Genomic DNA, 24,293 nt, shown 5'->3' with positions numbered 1-24,293 from the left:
AGGACCACTTTTTACAATCATTATACATGCCAGTTGAGACTGTATAAATGATAAAAATGTAACAAACAATCAGTGGCCTTATTGTATAATCAGCTGAATTCTCTGCAGCTTTGTTTTTTCAATTTACCCTAATCCTATGTCACTAATCTGTTGAGGCTTACACCCTTTTTTCTTCAAATCACTTTTTTCTTCTTTTTCTGGCACCCCCTTTTAGAAGCAGGTTGCTCCTCCTTTTTACCGTTCGTTCTTGAAGATGTACAAATGTATATATTTATTTTTCGCTGTGCTGGAGTAATTTATTAAAAACTCCTTTTTGGAATAAAAAAGTTTTTTCAGGTGGTTGCTTTTCGTTGAACAATTTTACTGATTAGGTCTACAGAGTAGATTAATTCAAATACTCATCCAGTCATGAAAAATGAACAACTGTGAGCATATGATTTATTGAGCTAATGATCAATCGCGTTTTGGACCATTGTTTTTTCTAATAATGTCCCCTCTGTTGTCATCTAACGGAAAAAATGTTCTAAACCAATGAAAAGTGTTATTTTTAGGTCATATGATCAAGCCTTCGATCATTAGGAAACCAAAAGTAAAATGAACCAATGAAAAGTTTTATAAACAAGTCACATGACCTGTTATGCGGCTTTGGGCTATAAAAAGCCTACAAAATCCGTTGGCCTGTGAGGCGGCGTCAGTAGCGGACCGATGTGCGAATAGGCCGAAGGCAGCACAATTCCCCGAGATCCGGATGGCACCGAGGTGGTGTCCAGCAAGTTGCACTGGTGTAGCCATCCTACAATGCTGCGCCGAAAGAAGGCGTGGGGCGCCCCGGGGGGAGGGAGGCGGCACGAACGGGCCTCTCCCGCCTCCCCAGATGGAGGCTCCTCAGCTGCAGTGGGGCGCCCCTTGGCGTTTCACTCGCTATCTAGCTGAGTTTCGCCCGCTCTTGCGGCACAGTGTCTCACCTGCCATCCAGCTGAGTTCCGCCCACTCTTGCGGCACAGTGCCTCACCCACCATCCAGCTAAGTTCCGCCCGCTCTTGCGGCACAGTGCCTCACCCACCATCCAGCTGAATTGCGCCCACTCTTGCGGCACAGTGCCTCACCTGCCATCCAGCTGCATTGCGCCCGCTCTTGCGGCACAGCGTCTCGCCCTCCATCCAGCTGAGTTGTGCCCGCTCTTGCGGCACAGCGTCTCGCCCTCCATCCAGCTGAATTGCGCCCACTCTTGCGGTGCAGCAATAGGCGGCTGCAACAGGACTCTCAAAATGGCGGCCGGCTCTTTGGATTTGGGCCTGGTCCACTAAAATGGCCCTGGGACACCTTGGAACTCGGACGCTTTCCTGCTAGGGCATGGGCCCCATTCCCGAAAGCGTCCCCTCAGCCGTGAAGATTCTACAAAAGTCACCAGGGCCCCCGACTCCCGCAGGCTTCCGATGGGGAGGGGCTGCCATGATTGCTTGCGGAATGGCCACAACGGAGCCACGAGATGGTGGTGTTCTCATGCTGACGCCAGCTTCAGTCTGAAACATCCAGAAACACTGTAGACTACCAATTCGATCAGTTCCGATGGAGCCCCAACGTGACCCGGTAGGGAAGAACTTGCCCTCCCCTCTTTTGACTGATTGTTCTTGTTGCCTATCTATTCTGTCATTTAACGGAACCTTTTTTGACTGCCGAAAGGTGTTCTGGTCCGACCGCTGGTTGGTGGAGACATTTTGACTATATCCTGGACCTGCCCGGCCTCGTCCAAAATGGCGCCGGTATAAATGGGACTCGTAACTCCTTGTTGTGTACTGGTTGCCCAGCCTTGATATCACGAGATACGTATGCAGTTTTGAAGCACATGGCGGGCGGGAACGAGTACTGATTGAACATTTGGACATCCCTATTGATATTAAGTTCTGATGTGTTATTGATTACTGTACTATTGAAAGTTCGAATTAATGTCACCCATGGTACTTGCCCGCAAATGTATATCTAGATAATTTTATTGTAACTGGCCCTGTAGTACTTTAATTATAAAATGTACGTCCACCGATTCCACAACTGTTAGACACCTTAGTTCTTGCAACCTAATGGCCCGCCCGTTACGTTCTTCTACAGTGTAAATGTCCCCTCATCATATGCGATTACAGTTTGCTCCGTGGTCGGCCCTCGTGGTTATAGGCCCGTATTTGTATACTGACATTTTCACAATAAAGGTTTTTAAAACAAAACATGGTAGTAGTACCTAGATTGGTAAAGTTTTGAATAATAGCCACTGTTTTCGAATCAGTAAAAGGCAAGTGAAATAAAGCAGCCCGATTACATGACGGTTAAAAGGTAAAATACGCAGGTAAGCAGTAAAGATAAATGGTCAAGGGCTGTTGTGTTTTCCACTCCTGCAACATAAAGTGATCGATAAGAATCCGATATTCAGGCCTATCAGCGACTAAGACAGCAGGCCGAGCCTCTTTTGCTCAACGGCTCCCTCATGGGACGAAGAAACGCCCTTTTTCTCGAAATAGGAATATTTTACTTGCAGGACAGTTGTAAATTTCCCGGGAAAATACATTAGCCTGGAACATTGTTAGTGATAAACTGTAAATGGATCTGGGTCCTTTGCTTTACAAGTCAGAGTGAGAAAAAAAAGGTGGGGCTTTCATCATTTGGGAAAAAAAATGTTCTAAACCAATGAAAAGTGTTATTTTTAGGTCATATGACCAAGCCTTCCATCATTAGGAAACCAAAAGTAAAAGGAACCAATGAAAAGTTTTATTAACAAGTCACATGACCTGTTATGCTTACGTTACGCGTGTCGCGCCCCGGATCGCTTCCGGGAAGCTGCGCTTCGCGCCTCGCGCCCCGGAGCACTTCCGGGTGCGTTAACGCGGCGCGTCATATGACGCATTACGCGACAATGCAGGTCCAGAATATAGTCAAAATGTCTCCACCAACCAGTGGTCGGAACAGAACCCCTTTCAGCATTCCAAAAAGTTCTGTTAAATGACAACAGAAGGGACAGGCAACAAGTCTGTGGAGCCGACCGTCATTTTGTGAGCTCCGTGGCAGCCGCCTGTTGCTGTACCGCAAGATTGGATGGCGGGTGAGACGCTGTAATAGCAAGAGCAGGTGCAATTCAGCTGGCCGAGCGAGGCACTGTGTCGCAAGAGCGGGCGCAAGTCAGCTGGTCGAGTGAAGCGCTCGGGTGTAGCTGGGAAACCTCCACCTGGGGAGGTGGGGGAGGCTCGTTCGCGCCGCCTCTTCCTTCTAGTGCACCCCACGCCGTCTCCTGGCGCAGGAATATGTGATGGTCGGACCAGAGCACCGCAGGACGTGTCTTCAGGTCAAAAGGATTGTGGGACAACGTGTGGAGCAGGCGCAATTATCTCGGGGGCCTCCGTCAAGCGGTTCAGGGAGGCACCGCATCACATTGTTTTCCAATGCAGTCAGGTCCACAAACAGCCCCCACTTACTTTGAGAATAGTGAAGCTGCAGCAGGTGCAAATAAGCTTCAGACAGTGTTACAAGCGCTGCTCGGAACCCTCAACTATGGCACCCAACATCCAGAACTTATGTCATTTGTGCAAGGCAGTGACATCGAAGCATCTCAGGGACCAAGCAACATACCATATCCAGAGTCCTTCCCACAACCTCTGCCTTCCTTCTTACCTAGTTATTGTTCTTTCACTCCCACTCCAGGCTTTTAGTCTGTGGATGGAAAACCATGAACCTACACTCACCTATGAAAATCTTACTATTGATGGTTGATTTTGAGCCACAAACATAAAGGCTTGTTTGGATCGATGTTGCAGCAGGCTGCCATGTAAATAGATATTTAATAAAACGTTTTACCCTGTTACTTTGCTGGTGTGTTGTATATATTTATAATATTTGCATAGGGTTTGTCTTTATTTTGGGTGGGGTGGGCGGCGGAGCCGAGCTGTCTTGCAGCCATCATGGTGTCGAGCTCAGTTCCTCTCACTAGTTTCGTGTTTCTCATGAGGGGTTGTTCATAATGTTTCTTTTTCAGCGAGGTCAAAAAGAGATCCCATTATTGGCCTACTGATTTTGCTTGATTCCTTTTGTTTTTTTAACGGTTTTTCACTATCTGCAAAGACTAAACAGAGTATTGCGACTCTGTGCTTGTTTGTAAATAGAGAATGAACCAAAGAGAACCAATTCCAAAACAATAAATGCTAGGATAACAATCAATCAAATGGAGAGGGAAGCAGGCACGACGGATTACAACGGGGGCAAAGGCCTGCGTTACCTACCCTTCACTATCTGCAAAGAGAGAATACTCCTAAAAGAAAAGAGGAGGGGGGGGGGCAGCGTTCAAAGCACCTCAGCGTGCATAAACACGAAAATGTTTTTACCTACCACGTACTTGACATTTTAAAGCTTTTGATATTTGCTATTAAAAAACCATTGAAATTCACTGAAAAAAACATAGGTTATAGACCATATATAGTTAGGAATTAGCATTCACAAAACCTTGAAAATTCACTGAAAAAACCATGGGTTATAGACCATATATAGTTAGGAATTAGCATTTACAAAAACTTATTTTACTCACACAAAACCATTGAAATTTCATATATAGTTAGTTGCACTAACTATATATCGCGCACCCGCAATCCACTGCTGATCATGTCACATATTACATCATTCATGACATGATCAGTGGCATCACTGATGACATCACTGATGACATCACTGATGACATCTCAAATGACATCACTGATGACATCTCATTTGACATTACTGATCACATCACTGATGACATCATTCATGTGATAATACGGTGAACCTCTTCAGACTCTAATATAATCTTAGATACACTCAGAGTAAATAGACACTCACAGACTGTCACTCATCCATGGAGTTACTCACACACCTAGTCAGTCATGCAAAGAATCAATCACACTTCTATTTCCTCAACTATACAGTTATACACACCTTACTTATTCAAACATATACTAACACATATGTACTCTCTTATACAATCCCTGATACAAGTTCACAATGATCCATACAGCCACTCACAAATTCACTGGCTCTTATGCACAGTTATTTATATATGTCAACTCTCACATGTACTGTCTTTTACATATGTAGTTACTTTGACATGTAGCACTGAGATATCCATTCACTCACCAATACACTCATGCACACAGTCAACCGCCCATACAGCTGTTTCCACATGCACTTTTGAACCCATACATCTAGTGAATCAACTGCTCACACATCTATGCACAGAGTCATACACCTCCCAGCCACCCACACACACACTCAGTCTCCCATACAAATACCTGGGCAACCAATCAATAACCCATATACTTAATCATAAAGCTACTGATCAAAACATGCAGCAGTTTACAGAACAACAGACATAATAATGCACAAATTAAGACAGTTTAGTCACTAACCCATGCACTCAGTGAGACACATTTAATCACTCACTCATACAGTCAGTCATGCACCTACTAAATCCTTCATCCAGACACTTATACATCCACTCATTCTTCAATATGTAAGACATATTTTGAAATTTCAGAAACATACAGTCACTGGATGTTGTCATCAGTGATGTCATCAGTGATGTCATTTGAGATGTCATCAGTGATGTCATCAGTGATGTCACTGATCATGTCATGAATGATGTAATATGTGACATGATCAACAGTGGATTGCAGGTGCGCGATATATCTAGTTAGTGCAACTATCTATATATGAAAGTTCAATGGTTTTGTGTGAGTAAAATAAGGTTTTGTAAATGCTAATTCCTAACTATATATGGTCTATAACCCATGGTTTTTTCAGTAAATATATATATATATATATATATATATATATATATATATATTTATGTATATATATATATATATATATATATATATTACCTACTGGCGGTCGCCAGTAGGTATATATAGTTAGGATTTTTTTCCTATGGGATTTCTGAAAATTCTATGCCTAATAACTTTGGCGTTTGTGGACGGAATTGGCTGAAATTTTCAGGAAAATGGCACATTTTGTTTCTGAGCAGCCCTTGAAAATTTGGGGGGGTTTTGTGGAGGGGGGGCCGAGAAAAAAGGGGGGTCCCAAAACACGTTTTTCCCATGTTAATTTCCATAGGGCGGTTGGACTCACTTTTAGCCCGAACGGCTGAATGGATTTTCACGAAACTTGGCAAAATTGTAGGGACTGTTAGCCCGATGTGCCTTTGCTAGGTCTCAATATATGTGCTTCAGTGGATTTTGAGAAATTAACGTTTAAATCAAGATATATATCTGTAACAGCGCTCCGGGCAGCTATCCGGTTAGCGAACCTTTCGCGTAACGGAACTTTGCGATGAGAAGCTGATTGGCCCTCCGGTGTCTGTCAACATTCTAAACAGTCCGGAGCGGCCGCCATCTTGTCTCTCGGTAGGATCGAGAGACAAGAGGAGGGCAAAACAAAGGGGGAAATTACCATAAGGGGGCATAGTAGATCCTCGTTGACCCCCTAGGTTTTATGTGGAGGTTTTAAAAGGGCCTTGGAGGGTCCAAAAAAAAAAAAAAAAAAATTTTTTTGCGTGATAAGCGCCAAGTTCGCGAACCGGAAAGCGTTCTGGGCAGCGAACTTTATGGATAAAAGAATGAAAGACTTTTCTAATGCTGTATGTTAATTGTTTGTTGTTTTTCTTGTTTTTTTTTGTTTTCTTTTTTTTAAAGTGTTTTTTTTTTTTATTTTGATTCTTTTTCATAATTTTTTAAACTTTCTAATATTTCAGTGTCTGAAATGTCATTATTTTCTTGATATATTGTTTGCAATCTGTGAGGTTGCAAAATGTCCTCATTTGCAAGGAGGACATCTACTGCTTGGACACATTGCAGCAGTTCATTATCCAAGCTTTCATCCATAAATTCCATGTCAATTTGTTCAATTAATTCCTGGCTGCTCTCTTGCAGGTCCATCTCAAAAGAAACTTGCTGCTCGCCTTCCATTTTGCCTGAAATTTGGATTAAAAAAATATATATTAGTAGAGATAGGGCACTGTTGGGATTAATTTTAGATAGGCAGTTTTTATCAGTGAATTTATCTTTTGGCAGTGTATAGTATGAGAGTGGAAATAGGACTATAATTTTGCCTGAAATTTGGATTAAAAAAATATATATTAGTAGAGATAGGGCACTGTTGGGATTAATTTTAGATAGGCAGTTTTTATCAGTGAATTTATCTTTTGACAGTGTATAGTATGAGAGTGGAAATAGGACTATAAAAAAGTGTATGTGATTTAACCAAGACAAGCCTTACTCCATTGATAACTATAACAGAGAAGTCTATCTAAATACATTACTACTACAGAGGGATAGTGTATATCTAGCAAAAAAAGTCTACTATATTAAGTCATAGTGCATAATATATTAAATTATAACTTACCTTCACAAAGAAGTTGAGGTTTTTTGAAGCTATTGAAATAGGAGGTACAACAAGAAGTAGTAGTCAAAATGGCTGTGTTTCCTTCTCTCCCTTTATATATATACAGGTATATAACCAATCAAATGTCAGGTAATAAAAGTAGAAAATGAAAGTAACATTTTCATTGGTTGTCAATGCCAACAATTCAGATGTGTTTTGTGAAGTAATTTACCTCACGGTACTTGGAGAGGTCTACAGGCTAAATGGCTAAATTGAATTTCAATGAAATTTGTGAGAATGGAAGGGATTGTTATGTAGTATGAGCTAATCTATATTTGGTGAGAGTGTCTCTAGTCGTTTTTCTGTAAATTACTTTCCCGCCTTTTTTTAGGACCGCTTTCCGGAAAGCGGCCCGGTTAGCGAACCTTAAGCGTCACGGGAGTCCACCATTTTGTGTTTCGGTCGCATTAAGATACAAGATGGAGGGCAAATAATGTTTAGAGTGGGTAGAAGGGGTCATGGTAGACTTATCTTGACCCCCTAGGTTTTCTGAGCGTGGCTGAGGAGGCTTATATGTGCGGAAAAAAAACTTTTTTTAAAAAAATCCGCGAGGTTAGCTTTCGGTTAGCGAACCGAGTAGCGCTCCGGGGAGCGAATTTTGTGGAAAATTAGTGAAAAAAGTTAGAGGAAAAAATTAATTGTGAGTGATCAGATGTAGGGTAGCTCTGAGAAGAGCTTTTGGGTTTATGGTACATTTAGGTACTTATAAGTAGGTACCAATGCACAGTCTTAAATTCAGAATGAAAATTCTGTTGCCCTCATCTGAGAAGTGAACTCCATCTCCTCTGTAGATATCTTGCATGTAGTAACGCAAGTTATTGTTGTACAGAGAGCCCATTCCATGGTCTCTCATGTAAGCTGAAACAGATTTGTTTACATGCTTCCTCGCTTTCTCAATTTGTGGACAAAATTGGTTGGACCACCTCCATTTCTGTCTTTGGCATATATTGGAATATACCAAGGCAGTTTGAGGAAAAAGTGCCATTAATTGCTCAAAGGTGTCCTTTAAAAGCATTTCCAGACCTACCCCTGTCAAAGTGCCCAAATCATTACCTCCACAGTGCACTATTAACAGGTCAGGTTTTGGCAAATGCATAAAGGTTTTCACCATTGGTATCAATTGGTGACATTTTAATCCTCTTTGGCCCAACCACTTAATTTCCACATCTTGTAAATTGAGGTTAGGTAAATTTCTGCTCTCAGCATACCTTTGAGCCCAGTGGATGTAACTATGTCCAACAATCCAGACCTTAAACATGGTGGGAGAAGGTTGTTCTGCAGTCAGATGAAGTGTGGTAATGAAAGGGCAGTTGAAACAGTAGGAGTTTCTAAAGAAAAAAAACTGTGGATTTACAATGCTAATGATTCATTAGCAGTGATTGGTGCATTTCCATTTCTGAAAACAGAAAGTTAGGGTGCATGGATGTGTTCTTTGAAAGATGTAATTTGAATGGTCAAGGAAGAAACATTTATTGAAAGATTGCTCTGGATACGCAGGTGCACTGAGAGTTCAGAGTTCAATTGAAACATTGTTGTGTGAATTTGCAAACATGAGAGGTCTTCCAGGAGGTGGTTGCTATGGAAACAAGGGAGAGAGGGCAGAGGGGGGAAGGGTTTTGATTTGAAAAAAGTGAGGGAAGAGGTATGATTGGCTAATATGAGAGATATGTGAAATGAATATCTGTATTTCTGTGCTTTCAATAGCTGCAGCCTTTGGAGTGCATCCTTTTTCTTCTGCTGAAGACAATTTGGTGTATTTCTGAGACTGTTTTCAAAACTCAAACAATATTTGCTAAGGTGAGAAAAGATTTATTTAATTTAGATAGAGAATAGTATGATTTAAGGAGAAAATGATGAAGAAAGCTGTGTTTTTAAAATGTGGTTTTGTCTCTAGTGAGATAGTAATAGAATTAGTTTTATAGAGAAATTGTAATTGCATATTTGGTGTAACATTCTGGCATGCAGTAACACAAGTTATTGTGGTACATGGAGCCCATTCCATGGTTTGTTATGTAAGCTGAAACAGATATGTTGTTTTTAAAAACGATTTAAGAAATCAATTTATGTGCGATAAAATTCGCCGAAGTGCGGCGATAATTATTGTCTCTAAACAAGTTAGAGACAAAAATTACCGCTAGTTGTTGGAAATATGCCCCCGGGTTTTTCCTTGCAGGAATCGGGAAGCGAAAGACTAGCACTGAAATCAGTAGTCTCACACCTGAATCGGGAGGGTTGGCATGTCTGGATACTCTACAGCTGGAGCCATAAACTACATCCGCAGGGCTAGGTGATAGCCTAGGTCCGGCCTGGACAATCGGACACAGAGGAAGAGAAGTGTCAGAGGGTGCGGTAGTGAATAGGGTGAAAGGGAGGTGTCGAGCGGGCACAGGGTGTGATTCTCAGAGAAGAGCAGCGCAGATGGGGGAAGTATATGGCCCATGCATGAGAGAGAGAGCGCGGGTGACCATTGCGTGGGGGAGATGCGTGCGAGGGTGGGGAGCCATGCTGAGAATCGGCGGCGTGCAGAGAGTGGCCCTGGTCAAGGCATCTAAAATGGCTGCCGTGCACGACAAAATTGTGGCATTGGACAAAAACGCAAGATGGCGCAGACAATGTTTATCAATAAGGATTCATTTATAATAAAATATTTACTCGCAGTGACAAAATGGTGTTCAACACTTCCTGATTTCCATCGAATCGAACGTTAAGAAACGTCACGCAGCAAAAAAAAAAAAAAAAAAAGCTCACGCACAGAGCGGTTTTTAGCCATGTTATCCAATGGAAGGTGGATAACATGGCTAAGAGCATTTGCTGGATAATGCATGAATATCGCTGACCTTTCAGCGATATTCATGCATTGTGGCCGATGTGCGGCGATAATTTTTGTCTCTAAACAATTAAAACGATGCACAAAATGGCAAATTCCCGTTTCGCTACCAGTTTGCGGCCCAGTTTGCGGCCCGTGAAGCGCTTCTACCGTGAAAAATCATTTTTTTTTTATTTTCCCCACGGGACCCTTTAATAACCCGAACAACATTCCTAGGGGGTCAAGAGGGGTATACCTTGCCCCCTTTCAATAAATTCCCCCTTCGTTTTTCACCTCTTCTTCTCTCTCGATCCTACCGAGAGATAAGATGGCGGCCGCTCCGGACTATTTAGAATGTTGACAGACACCGGAGAGCCAATCAGCTTTCTGTTATCCAATGGAAGGTGGATAACATGGCTAAGAGCATTTGCTGGATAATGCATGAATATTGCTGACTTTTCTGCGATGTTATGTTTACCTTTTTAAATGGAAAGTGTTCCTCTTGGGGCAAGTGTCTTGTAAATACGCTCCCACTTGCGCTTGGCAAATTTAGATTTTGATTATGGGAGTTACCTAGCCATGTTAATAGTGTCTCAAAAATGGTGCTAGGGCATTCCAGAAAACACTTTCATGTGTCTCAAGGACATTTTTAGTCATTTCTTCATGAATGCAGGTATACAATTGATTTATATGCTGTGTTTAAAAACGAATTTTGAAATCAATTAAATTTCAGGATATGTACTGTTAGAGCTTCATAGGTTGTTTGGGGTCATATTTAGAAGGCATTTTAGTGTCTTTGATGTTATTTTTCCCTTTTTAAATGGAAAGCGTTCCTCATGGGGCCCTGAGCAGTTCTTAGCCATGTTATTTAATAGGAAGTGGATAACATGGCTAAGAGCATTTGCTGGAAAATGTATGAATATCGCTGATTTTTCTGCGATATTCATGCATTGCGGCCGTTTTTTTTCACATTTGCAAGCACTTCTTAGCCATGTTATCCAATGGGAGGTGGATAACATGGCTAAGAGCATTTGCTTCAAAGGTTGTTTGGGGTTATACACCATTTTTGGGAAATTATTAACATGCCTATCTAACTCCCATAATCAAAATCTAAATTTGCCAACCGCAGGTGGGAGCGTATTTACAATAAATTTGCACCATGAACAACGTAAAATAGCATACTACACACTCAAATGCCTTATAAATATGACCCAAAACATCTTATGAAGCACTAGTAGTGCATATTTCCAGAAATGTATTGGTTTTCATTTAATGATTTACTTCATTGGTAGGCCTTCACATGTTTTTTTACCTTGTTTTTTTTCAGTGATAATCTTATCTGCAACCATGTGTTGGCCTCACCTCAAATAAACAAAACAGGTGATGGACTGAATGTGGATCAATGACACACATTCACCCCAGTCTAAAGATCTGGGCCTAAACAAATCTTTAGATAGGCTACATCTTATCGTCATCCTGAATTAATGATTTAAAATATTAGGGAGTGATTTATGAGTGTTGTATGCCTGTTTTGTACCATTGAGTGTCATTTTTGTGATGCAGTGCTGGTGGAAAATATTTGCTATGTTAAATAATTAGTACGGCATTAAGTTTTAGATGACTGTTATTTATTTACTGTTTGGTAATAGTGGTTAATAACATTTTATATTATATTTTTCCACAGATTCAACTGCAGATTCTTTCATAGTTTGTAAAATGCCTTCCAAAAGTAGAATAAGAAAGGCTAGAAAACGTCAAAGACAGCAGGATGATGTTTTATTGCAGCAATCCTCTTCCCCAAATACTTGTCAAAACACCAAGAAAGGTCCGGGTAAGAGCACAAAATCATTCTTAAGAAATATTTGTAGTAAAAAAAGTTTTGCTCAAAAAAATGTTTCAGTTCACAAAAAGAAAAGTAATTTAAATGGAAAGGAGAGACCCATCACAAATGTTACTGGTAGAGGAAGAGATAACTCTGTGCATGATAGTAGAAGGAAACAACAGTTTAGGGACATTCGAAATCGAATGTTCCGTAATAGGATATTAGTTAATTTATTGAAAAATATTTAAAAGAAAGGCCAACAGAAAGCGGCATTTTATAAGAAGAAGAAAAATGTAGAGAAAATTATTGATCATGCTTTTGAAATTAAGCGAAAGTTGTTTATTTTGGTAATCAATAGAATTAGGAAACTAAGCAAGGTAATTTCTGATTTCAAAACAAAAAGTAGATGGAAGAGAGTAGTAAATCGTACTAACTTTTGTGAAGTTTTTTCCGGAGAATGGATGCATAGTTCAAGTTCTGAGGCATTTTTTAATGAGGAGACTTATTTTCAGGATAATGATTTGGTGCATGCAGTTGACATCAGTGGTCGAGCTTATGAAGTGAAGGATGGTTGTCCAGTTGAAAAAGAACAACTTGTGACAACAGAGACAGAAGAGGCGCTAAGTGATGAGGTTTTAGGAAGACGTCCTAAGGGTCCTGTGTACATTTGGAAGTGTAGTTCTATTTGCAGTGTGCGACAGGTTTCCATCAATTTGCTTTGTGATTTTATACGGACATTTAATAAGAAAAGTTTGAAGCAGAAAATGAAGTTGTTGCAAGATTTAGATCCTTGCAGAGTGAGACAAATGACAGGTTTGCGTGGTCATTCACTGGCTTGTCTTTCCAGGAGAGTATGCCAGAGTGTTTTTCATCATTTCAGGATGCTAGCAGTGCATCATAATAAAGTGAGAAAATTAGTGAGAATGTTGTATTATGCTAAGAGTCCAGCAATTATGCTTAAACAATTATGTGCTGCTCTTTTGCATGGTTCTGAAATAGATGTGAAGAATATTTGTGAAGAAATTGAGTTTTGTTACTTTGGTAGTAAAGATGAGAATGTTCAAATTGACCCTGAAGTAGAGGGTAATGTGGAAGATAATGTACAGGTTTCCAGTACAGGTAATTTTCAGAAGGAAATTGCCACGTTTCAGATGAAATCAAGTGAGAGGCCTAATTTCACTTGTGTATGTTGTCGACGCACTTATTATAAGAATCAGACTAAGTTAGTGGATTTATATGCAAAAAGTGAAAGGGAAAATAATAGTGAATGGAAGGATTTTGCCACATACTTGATGGTAGAAAATTGTTTTGATTTGGGATCGGACCAACGTGTGTGTACTTATTGTTGTAATAAATTAAACCAAAACCAGATGCCTGCTAGGGCAGTTCATAATAATCTGGAATTGGTTGAGATTCCTTCTGAATTGAAGGATTTAAATACTTATGAATCTATTTTGATTCAAAGTATCCATCCCTTTCAGGCTATTGTAAGAATGGAGCCAAAGACAGGGAAGTTGCCTCCAGCAGATTTACAGAGAGGATTAAAGGGAAGAGTTGTTTATTTGCCTCTAGATTTGAACAAAAACATTAACACAATTGGAATAGAAGAAGTGGAAGAGGAACCTCTGGTTATCTTGGTTAATGGGGTTCCGACAAAGAATAAGAAAATATGGCAAGATTTAGTGGATGTTAGGAAAGTCAAAAAGGCAACAGTGTATTTGAAGAAAAATAATAAGTACTATAAGAATGTATATGTTGCAGAAGAGGAAGTAAGTGATGAAGAGGATAGCGATTTGTGTGCTGGCCAAATTGAGAAAGTAGAGGCCTCTAAAAGTGAAGAAATATATGAACATTATAGTGTTCATCCTTTGCATTCCAAGGAAGTCATGGGGAATGCTATTGAGTTGTTTCAAATGAAACAAGCCAAAGGGAGTCCCATTAGTGTTTGGGAGGAAAGTTTGGAAGCTCGGTGTTTCCCACAGCTATTTCCCACAGGTCAAGGAGGAAGATATGATGAGCGACCTCATCAAATTCCTGCGTCTGAATACCGGACTTTACGATTGTATGCAGCAGATCCTAGGTTTCGGCAATGCATTCCCTATTTGTTTCATCTCCTGTTTGAAAGCGATCTGTCTGGACTGTCATATGCAGTGAACCACATCTTAAAAAGTGGTATACAGATGCGAAACATCTCGGCAAGTGACTTTATGCATAAAGTCAATGTCCAAGACAGTATTTTGGATTCTCACTTAATTAATCTCATGGCGTGTCAGCGTGGTACTAATGAGTACTGGTACCGTCGTCATGGTGATTTAAAATGTATGCTGAGGAACTTAGGAACTCCAACATGGTTCCTCACTCTGAGCTGTGCCGAGTATGGCTGGGAAGACTTACTTGAATTTCTACGAGAGGCAAATGGAAATATTGAAAACATTGAATTCAAGACACCTGGAGAACTGTGTTCTTTGGATCCAGTGAATGTATGCAGGTACTTCAATCATAGATTTGAAGCTATGATGTCTTTCATCACAAATAAAAAGAATCCACCTCTTGGAGAGGTGTTGGATTTCTTCTGGAGAAAGGAGTACCAAGCAAGAGGTGCCCCTCATATACATATGTTGTTGTGGATCAAGGATGCACCTAAATTTGGAACAGATCCGGATGACTTAGTGATGAATTTCATCGAACAGTATTCTACGTGTGCTGTTCCAAACGCAACGGAGAAGAAAAGTCTAAGAGAACAAGTTCTACGTTTCCAAAGCCATCGTTGTGGAAAGTACTGTCGTCGTAAATTCAGAAACAAGGACAAGTTCTACACCAAATGTCGTTTCAACTTTCCACGACCGGTGATTTCTAAAGGAAGAGTGAACAGTTTGATGTCTTCGCTGCGACATAATGTGACGAGGAAATCACCCAAGAATACATACAATTTGAAAAGGAACGAAGAGTCCAAGTACATCAATGACTACAACCCAGTGATTTTGTCCATGTGGAATGCTAACATGGATATACAGTTTGTGGCTGACAACTGTATGGCTGTGGCTCGGTATGTGACATCTTACATCACCAAAAAAGAAAAGACCGAACTGAAGGATATGTGGGAGGATATTTCTCATGAAAAGAGCCTCAGCAAGAAGTTGTACAGTTTCAGTCTGAAGATGTTGTCGCATCGAGAAATCGGAGCTTACGAATGTTCTGACCGGTTGTCTTCAGCAAGTCTCTATGCCAAATCCAGGAGTCTAGTTTGGGCGAGTCTTGGTCTTGCTGCAACGCGAAATCGAGTTCTAAAACCTGTCCGGGAAATTGAGTATTTGGCAGAAAAGGAACCAAACAGTACCGACATTTTGAAGACCAACATGTTGGATACATATTATCCAAATCGAAGCAGTCACCTTGAGAATGTTTGTCTATATGAGGTTCTCCAAAATTATATATTCAAGAGGAACATCAAAGAAGATATTGAGAAAGGAGTGTATGCTGTAATTGGAAGTGAGGGATGCCTGGTCAAGCAAAGAAAATGCCAATTAGTAAACCATCGAAAATTGAGTGGTGAATCTCCAGAAAAAAAGGAGTTTTTTTATTTAGCACTTTTGCAACTTTTCAAGCCTTGGCGTGCAGAAGAGGAACTGCTTGGAGATTTCCTCTGTTACGAAGACTCTTTCAATGCAGCCAAGGAGTCCATAGAATGTCCTGCTTTTTCTAAATATCAAGAAATGCTAACTTTGGAAATTGAGCAGGAAGCAACGATTGCAGCCGAGATTGCTAGAGACAGTTCTCAGGACAGTCAGAGTTCTGTTTCATTGAGTCAAGATCCACTTGGAGGACCTATTATCGAAAATGAAGCTGCCACTGCTATGAATGAAGTGGAAAGAGCCATGGCACATGCTCAGGAGGATTCAGTTAATTTAGAAGACTTGGAAAAACAACTCAACGTTGAGCAGAGGAAATTATATGATGAAGTTACCACGGAAATTGAGCACGGATTAAGTCATGAGAAGAACAAGTGCTCATGTACATCGTTGAAGCCTGTCCGACTGTACGTGAGTGGAGAAGCGGGAACTGGAAAAAGTTTCCTCATTAAAGCAATCTCTTGTTATTTGAAGGAAAGGACTGAGTCATCGCTGTCTTGTGTTGTCACCGCTCCTACTGGACTGGCAGCACATAACATTAAAGGTATTACTTTGCATCGTCTACTGATGCTGCCGGTGGAGCATGACAACAAATTACAATACAACAAGTTATCTGGAGATGCTTGCTGTGAAGTTTCAAGAGTCTTGAGGAAAATGAAACTACTTATCATTGACGAAGTAAGCATGGTTTCCAATGTCATGCTTGCCTTTGTGCATTTGAGAATGCAAGAAGTACTTAAAACTGAATATGATGTGTTATTTGGTGGGAAACACATCATTGTTTTCGGAGATCTTCTGCAGCTGACACCAGTAAAAGGTCAACCTGTGTTCAAAATACTCACGCATGAAGATACCAGGAAGTGCCTAGGGAGCATTGGCAACGTCAATATATGGTTAAACTTCAATTATGCAGAACTGCATCAAAATATGCGTCAGGCAAAGGATGAAGATTACAAGAATATTCTACAAGATATTAGAATTGGAAAAGTGACTGAGCATGGGAAAGAAGCTTTAAATGCACGATTACTGTCAAATTTATATCCCAAACAAGAGATTGTGCCTGAGAATATTTTTCAGAAAATTACTGAGAAGAAATCCGGGATATGTCTCATGCCAACTCTTGCAGAATGTGCCATCTTCAACAACAAAATGTTGAATTTAGAAAAGCAAGAGATTGTGAAACTTGAAGCTATCGACAAATTAGAGCATATGGGATCAACAATTATTTTGTCAGACAATTTGAAATCAAAATTGGATTCATTAGAGAAGACTATATCTAAAACAGCGGGTTTTGAAAAGACTTTGAATGTGTGTTTAAATTGCCGAATTATTTTGAGAAGGAATTTACATGTAGAAAGAGGTCTGGTAAATGGATCAATGGGTAATGTTGTTGATTTTGAGAAATACAGAAATAGAGATGGAATAGAATTTTTAAGAATTAAATTTGATGGCATTGAGGAAGTACAGCAAATTGGTCGTTGTTCTGCTAGGTTTTTGCTTGTTAAAGATTTATATGTTCGCCGTAAACAGTTTCCTGTTTGCTTGGCATATGCGGTGACAATCCATAAATCGCAAGGTTTAAGTGTAGACTGTGCATTGGTGAATATTGGCAGTTCTGTGTTCAAGGAGGGTATGGCATATGTGGCATTGTCACGAGTTAGAACTTTATCGGGATTGTACTTGATTGACTGTGATGTCACAAACATTTGTGCGGATCTAGATTGTGTTAAGGAATACAATAGGTTAAGAAGAGAGTATGCGCCACATTTGCCTCAATATCCTTTGTTTGAGAAACGTGTGGTAGGCCGCAAACGTAGAAATAGCAGTAATAGTAGGGAGGTTGTTGCAAAAAGACTAAAAGTCAATGAACCGAAAATTGTTAGCAGAAAGAAAGTGGATTCTGTTGAAGATGTTGTCGGTTTTCAATTTGAAAACAGTTCTGGTGTCAACTGCTATGCAAATGTAGTGGTTAATGTTCTCTTTTCACTAGAGAGTTTAAAAGAACAGATTCTGTTGAATTCTGAACAAATTTTATGCTGTTTGTTGAATTCTGTTTTCGAGAAATGTAGCACTGATCGAACAAAAGTAGAAAGTGTGTCTGAAGTTCGTTATCTGTTAGATGAATGTTCAGGTCAAACAGACTTCTCTCAAAATAATCAGCAAGATTGTCAGGAGTTTTTAATGTATATGCTTGATATATTGCAAGTTGAGGGTGTAGATGTAGATCACCTGTTTGGGCTTTCTTATCAATGGCAGCATGACTGCGAGAATTGTAGGGTATCAAGTACTACTAGTGTAGACTCAGAAAGATTTATATATTTAACTTTGCCAGACAGTAAATCAGTCTCCTTTAATAAGCTAGTAAATGCAGCGGATCACAACATGGAGTGTAGCCAATGTAAATCTGAAATTATGTCAACATTACTTATACGTAGATATGGACAGTATGTCATTTTAATGATCCAACGATGTAGGCCTGATGGATCAAAATTGTCAACTTTAATAAAAAAATTTGTGGCTTCTCAGCTTTCAATATCAGGAAGGACTTTTGTAACTGTAGCAATTATCTATCACGATGGTCCTTCAACAACTTCAGGACATTATACAGCTTATTTAAAGTCTCGAAACGGCTGGTCATTCTGCAATGATTCCGTTGTAAGTTTCAAAAAAAAATTGCCGTTTGACCTTAAAAATTCTTACCTGGTGTTTTTAAAACCAAAATTTTCAAGAAAGAATCTCGAGATTTCCTGTGAAGAATTGGAAAAGGTTCATCAAGTTGAGGGAATGTAAGTCTGCAATGCTGTCTAGATTATTGGTCCAAAACTTTTAATTATAATGTTATTTTGTAAAATCCGACTATATAAACCTGATGCAAGTAAGTCTGCTTCATAGTAAGCAGTATCAGTGTCATAGGAAAAGGAGAACATGAGTGACAAAGAAGAGTAAGATATTAGTAGTCCAGGATTGTGAAAATAATCTCAAATGTTTTCTTTTTGCAAGTTGCGAAAATAGAAAATGTCGGGATTTGATTGGAAGAATTACAAGACTTGCGAATCGCGGCAACATGATTTGGCCTAGTGGAAACATGTGATAGAATGAGAGAAGTCTTTTTTTCTATGTAACATATTTTTCGTATCGATGGAGGTTTTCTTTCAGAAAGTGGCGGGCTGAAAATATTTATAGCACAACAGAGTGGATGCTGTTCATAGGAGATCCTTCGACGTCATTGAAAGTAAGTTAATTTTAAGGAGTTTTGAAATCAGATTTCTTAGGTTGTATGGGTTTTTTAAACACAGTCATTTTGATTGTGTTTTTTTTTCCCCGCTGTTACATGATGAATATCTTCAAGTCACTGATTTAAGTGAAATTTGATACATTCTGAGAACAGCAAAAATAAACCATTTAACATGTATAATTAATGTTCTTCTGTTTGTACTTATGATATACATTTAGAAATGTGAGGTAGATATGGAAAAACTGAGTCTTTTGTAAGTGTCAATTTTAATGCTTATAGTGCTGTATTTCCGGGTACTGTTTTTTTTAAAAGGAATAGGCCTCACCTCAAAGAAAGCTCTTCAAAGCAGACATCTTATTTGCATCCTGAAACTATCATTTAAAATATTAGAGACAATTTTATGATGGCTTTACATCTTCAACATCAAGATACAGTTTTTTGTAAAATATATATATTTAGGATTGTGTAGGGGACGTAGAGAAGCAGAGACTTCTGTAAATGTCAAAGTTGTTGAAAAACTGTTTGTTTTTGAACCTTTTCCCTTGTCTTTTCTAATTTTTAAATACATGTTTTAATATTTTTGGAAATGTTTGTTCTCTGTTTTACAGATTGAAAGTATGAAAAAATATTTTAAAAAGGTAACAAGAATTATAAGGTAAATGTTTTCTACTCTTTTTACCCGCAATGCACTGCTGATGATGTCACTGACACTATCTCTCATTTACTCTCTATAGCTGTCTTTCTTTTTACATTATTCTCTGTTTACTTCCCTTATACTAACTCTTCTTTTTTTTAAAAAAATATTTTTTTAGTTCGCTTAAAGTTCGCGAACCGGTCAGCGAACTTGAAGCGAACCAAAAGAAATAGAGCTTGCCAGAGTGATAAACATTCTAGCAATTTTATTTGAAAGGGGAGGTAGTTCTGAAAAGAACTTTTTTTTTTTGTTTTTGTTGTTTTATATATATATTTTTTTTTTCTGAACATTTTTTGATTTTTTTGTATTTTTAGAACAGTTTTATGTTTTTTTTGTGTTTTTTATGGAGGGGAAACAACAAAAAAACAGGCATTGAAAACGGCTCAACAGGAGCAAAAAAAAAATTACTTCTTGGGTGCATTAGGGCACTTATGGTTTTCGAACACCATATTAATCAAATTGATGCTCATGTTCCCATACGACAACATTGCACCGCAATATATACAAGTAAACCTCATATGTTGGAAATTTGGTTGAATATTTGGCACAGTTTCCTGTGCCTCTCTTCCTGACAAAGACATTGATGAGGTAGATCTGGCCACAGGAGTTGTCGGGGGATTGTCTTGTAGGTCCCTTAACTCAGCCCGGCTGTAGTTCAAGGGATGCCACCTGGTCATATGTCGATGCATAGTATAGTTGCCCATACTATATTTCTTCTCTGTGCCTCTTGACAATCTGTAATCACAGATGAGGCAGGTGACATTTTTCGCATTCACCTTCTTCTCCCCTGGAGGGATGGAAAAAAACTGCCAGATGAAACTAGTTTTTCTCTTTGAAACACGGGGCAACTCTGGGATAAATTGTTGTTGATGTGGATCCTCTTCTTCTTCTTCCTCCTCTTCCTGCTCTCTGTTGGAGGTAAATTGACTTGGTGGTCCTCTCTTCTTATGAGGAGGTGGAGGTGGTGGTGGGGGTGTACCAGCTGCAGCAAGAATGGAAGCCATTGTTGAACTTCAGGTTAATGGTCTTTCTCTCACCAAGATATAAGTCAGAGTGAGGAAAGAAGGAGGGGTTTACATGATTTGGGAAAATCAAAAGTTCTGAACCAATGAAAAGTGTTATTTTTAGGTCACATGACCTAGTATTACATCATTAGGAAACCAAAAGTGAAATGAACTAATGAAAAGTGTTATTATCGAGTCACATGACCTGCTGTCTTTACGTTTCGCGCTTTGCGCCACTATCCAATCCGCTTCCGGGTCCGCTAACTTGGCGCGTCGGATAACGTATTACGCGACAACGCAAAACGTCATGATAACGTAACAGTTACGCTTAAGGAACGATTACCGGCTCGCGCACCAAGTCGCGGCTTTGAATTCAGCTAACGGGAAGCTGACCAGTTCGCGGACTAGGAGCGGAACAAATTTTTTTTTTTTTTAAAATGTATAAAAAACATGTACAATATATTTTATGATTTAAAGAATAATACATTTTACAGATACAAATATTAGCTTTCAAAAAACCATTGAAATTCAATGAAAAAACCTTAGGTTATAGTCCATATATAGTTAGGAATTAGCATTTACAAAACCTTATTTTACTCGCATAAAACCATTGAAATTCCATATATAGTTAGATGCGCTAACTATATATCGCGCACCCGCAATCCACTGCTGATGATGTCACATATTACATCATTCATGACATGGTCAGTGACATCACTGATGACATCACTGATCACAACATCCAGTGACTGTATGTTTCTGTAAAGTTAAAATATGTCTTACATATTGAAGAATGAGTGGATGTATAAATGTCTGGATGAAGGATTTAGTAGGTGCATGACTGATTGTATGAGGGAGTGATTAAATGTGTCTCACTGAGTGCATGGGTTAGTGAATAAACTATATTAGTTTGTGCATCATTATATCTGTTGTTCTGTAAACTGCTGCATGTGTTGATCAGTAGCTATATGAATAACTATATGGGTTATTGATTGGTTGCTCAAGTATTTGTATGGGAGACTGAGTATATGTGTGAGTGGCTGGGAGGTGTGTGACTCTGTGCATAGATGTGTGAGCAGTTGATTCACTAGATGTATGGTTTCAAAAGTGCATGTGGAAACAGCTGTATGGGCGGTTGACTGTGTGCATGAGTGTATTGGTGAGTGAATGGATATCTCAGTGCTACATGTCAAAGTAAGTACATATGTAAAACACAGTACATGTGAGAGTTAACATATATAAATAACTGTGCATTAGAGCCAGTGAATGTGTGAATGGCTGTATGGATCATTGTGAACTTTTATTAGGGATTATATAAGAGAGTAAATATGTGTTAGAATATGCTTCAATAAGTAAGGTGTGTATAACTGTATAGTTGAGGAATTGGAGGTGTGATTGATTCTTTGCATGACTGTCTAGGTGTATGAGTAACTCCATGGATGAGTGACAATCTGTGAGTGTCTGTTTTCACTGAGTGTATCTAAGGATATATCAGAGTCTGTAGAGGTTCATCGTATTAACAAATGAGATGTCATCAGTGATGTCATTTGAGTTGTCATCAGTAATGTCATCAGTGATGTCATTTGAGATGTCATCAGTGATGTCATTTGAGTTGTCATCAGTGATGTCATCAGTGATGTCATTTGAGATGTCATCAGTGATGTCATCAGTGATGTCACTGACCATGTCATGAATGATGTAATATGTGACATCATCAGCAGTGGATTGCGGGTGCGCGATATATAGTTAGCGCATCTAACTATATATGGAATTTCAATGGTTTTATGCGAGTAAAATAAGGTTTTGTAAATGCTAATTCCTAACTATATATGGACTATAACCTATGGTTTTTTCATTGAATATATATATATATATATATATATATATATATATATATATATATATATATATATATATATATATTGCTTTTATGCTTTTGCAGGGAGGACAGGATTTATTCACTCCTTACGTTAACACTGCTAACAGAGTAGGCCAAGAACCATACATACGCCATTTTCAGGACCTATGCTCGAACACGGGCTGTGATCACGTGTTAGTCTCTGGCAGTTGTCAAGCCCCAGTTTATCAGAATTACTGGGAGCAGCTGAACGTAGGTTGTTAACTCAACTGTCCTGAGTCTCAAGCTCAGCTCGAGGGCCAACTAGTGTTTTCCCTTTTACAGTGATTACATGTGTTGAATTGAAAAGTATATAACCTCATGTTTGAATGCGAGCCAACAGTCTTCTCCGCGCACCTGATCGGTGAGGGTTGGAGAGGCTCCTCTATAGAGTATTTTTGCTTAATAAATGATTGAACTTTCTTCACTGCCAACTGACTTATTATTTGATAATGGGATGGGTACTATTAGTAGGTATAGCTCTTTATGTTAATTTTTTGGTACTTCAATCCAATACCAGTCCCAGGATGCATGTTTCCGGTCCAGGGAAGACATGGCTTGGTAGTTCGGGCTGGACTGTTCCCATGAGGCACAGGGTCAGACTGATTTGCATATAGCCATGTCTGAAATGCAGTGGTGGAGTGAGCTAAAGAATGGTGATGGATTAAACCGAGATCAGGTGACTGGTGGTGAGTGTTTGATTTGCTCAAACACTCCATCCATCATCCCCTTTGGTATCGCTTTGTTCGCCATAAGTTGGCAGGGTATGCCCAGACGTGGGTCCCTCGCTCACTCTACCACTGGATTCAAGATAGCCTAGCTAATGAGGATTATGAATCCGAAACCGGTCCCAGGATGCTTGTTTCCGGTCCAGGGAAGACATGGCTTGGCAGTTCGTGCTGGACTGTTCCCATGAGGCACAGGGGCAGACTTATTTGCATATGGCCATGTCTGAACTGAGGTGGTGGAGTGAGCTAAAGAAAGGTGATGGATTAAACCCAGATCAGGTGACTGGGGGTGAGTGTTTGATTTGCTCAAATGCTCCGTCCATCATCCCTTTTGGTATTGCTTTGTTCGCCCTAAGTTGGCAGGGTATGCCCAGACGTGGGTCTCTTGCTCACTCTACCACTGGATTCAAGATAGCCTGGCTGATGAGGATTATGAATCTGAAACCGGTCCCAGGATGCTTGTCTCTGGTCCAGGGAAGACATGGCTTGGCAATTCGGGCTGGACTGTTCCCATGAGGCACAGGGTCAGACTGATTTGCATATGGCCATATCTGAACTGGAGTGGTGGAGTGAGCTGGTACACCTGGTAGCGGAATCTAAAACTATTAACAGCCTTAAGTGGATTCGAGTGATAATCAAGAGCATAAGATTCTTTCATAACAGTGAGCAGTCAATACAGTCAAACCGAGTTGTAAAATTAAGTAAAGCAAACGGATTACTGCTTTAGTCACACATATTAATCTAAACTCAATTCATAGATCGCTATTAAATGAGCTGTGGAACATTTGGGGTTAACACCGGATTGTCCACACAATATTATTATTTTTAACCCAATCTTGTAATTTTCCTAAGATTTTCTAGAAACCACTGTGCGAACGCGCCCTGTCACCATTCTAAGTTGGGAAATTAAGTCCCCTTCAATCCTAAGGATCCCTAGGGTCAAACTAGCCCACTAGGTACCTCCGGTAACCACCACAGAGCTGCGTTGCAGAGAGGTGTAAAAAGGGGTGTGGCCTCTAAAAACCTGTCTGC

This window comes from Lissotriton vulgaris, chromosome 1_1 (assembly GCF_964263255.1).
Source record: "Lissotriton vulgaris chromosome 1_1, aLisVul1.2, whole genome shotgun sequence".
NCBI classification, from domain to species: Eukaryota; Metazoa; Chordata; class Amphibia; order Caudata; family Salamandridae; genus Lissotriton; species Lissotriton vulgaris.
This window is presented reverse-complemented; position numbering follows the sequence as displayed.